The following is a 944-nucleotide window of genomic DNA, read 5'->3' as shown; positions in this document are numbered from 1 at the left end:
TGTCTCAAAATAGGATTTGCCTATCCTGGACATTTCCTATAAATAGAATCATACAATATGTGGTCTTTGGGTGTGGCTTCTCTCACTTAGCATGATATTTTCAAGGCTCATTCATGTTGTAGCAGAAACCGGTACTTTATTTCTTTTTATGGTAGAATAATATTCCATTGTATGGCTATGTCTTTGATTTTTCCATTCATCAACTGATGGACAATCGGGTTGTTTCCAATTCTGGGCTACTATGAATAATGCTGCTATGCACATTTTGTACAAGTTTTGGTGTGGGCATACTTTCCAGTCCTGTTGGGTATATCTATAAGAGTGCAACTCCTAGGTCATGTGGTAACTCAAAATGATAACTGAGTTGCCATTAAATTGCTAGATCATATGGTAACTTTTTGAGAAACACCATTTTATGCTCCTCCTGGCAATGTATAGGGCTTCCAATTTCTTCACATTTTTGCTAATACTTGTAATTGTCTGTCTTTCATATTTTTGCCATTCTCATGAGTGTGAAGTGGTATCTCATTGTCGTTTTGATTTGCATTTCCCTAATGACTAATGGTGTTGAATATCTTTTCATATGCTTATAAGCCATTTATATGTCTTTGGAGAAATTCTTTTCAAATCTCTTGCTCATTTTAAAATTAGGTTGTCATTTTATTATCTAGTTGCAGTAGTGTTACAGCTCTTTTAGAATTTATCTAGCAGGTTTTCTGATTTTTACCCGGAACCCTTCCCCAGCAAAGAAAATGGAAAAAGAAAAAAAAAAATGCATTCGTTCTTTATACAGTCTAGATACAAGGCCCTTATCAGATATTTGATTTTCAAATACTGTCTCCCATTCTGTGAGTTGTCTTTTCACTCTCTTGATGGTGTCATTTGAAGCATAATTTTTTTGTTGTTGTTTTGATAATGTCCCATTTATCTATGTATTTTTTCTT

At 34.0% G+C, this 944-nt stretch overlaps 1 non-coding gene across 1 annotated transcript; it reads left to right on the top strand.

The window, feature by feature from the left end:
* The first annotated feature begins 677 nt into the window (after positions 1–677).
* LOC115895333 lies at positions 678–738 on the top strand. The gene has a single exon (XR_004055541.1). It is a non-coding gene; the product is annotated as a U7 small nuclear RNA (small nuclear RNA).
* The last annotated feature ends 206 nt before the right edge of the window (positions 739–944 follow it).

Source organism: Rhinopithecus roxellana, chromosome 20 (assembly GCF_007565055.1).
Source record: "Rhinopithecus roxellana isolate Shanxi Qingling chromosome 20, ASM756505v1, whole genome shotgun sequence".
NCBI lineage: Eukaryota > Metazoa > Chordata > Mammalia > Primates > Cercopithecidae > Rhinopithecus > Rhinopithecus roxellana.
This window is presented reverse-complemented; position numbering and strand designations above follow the sequence as displayed.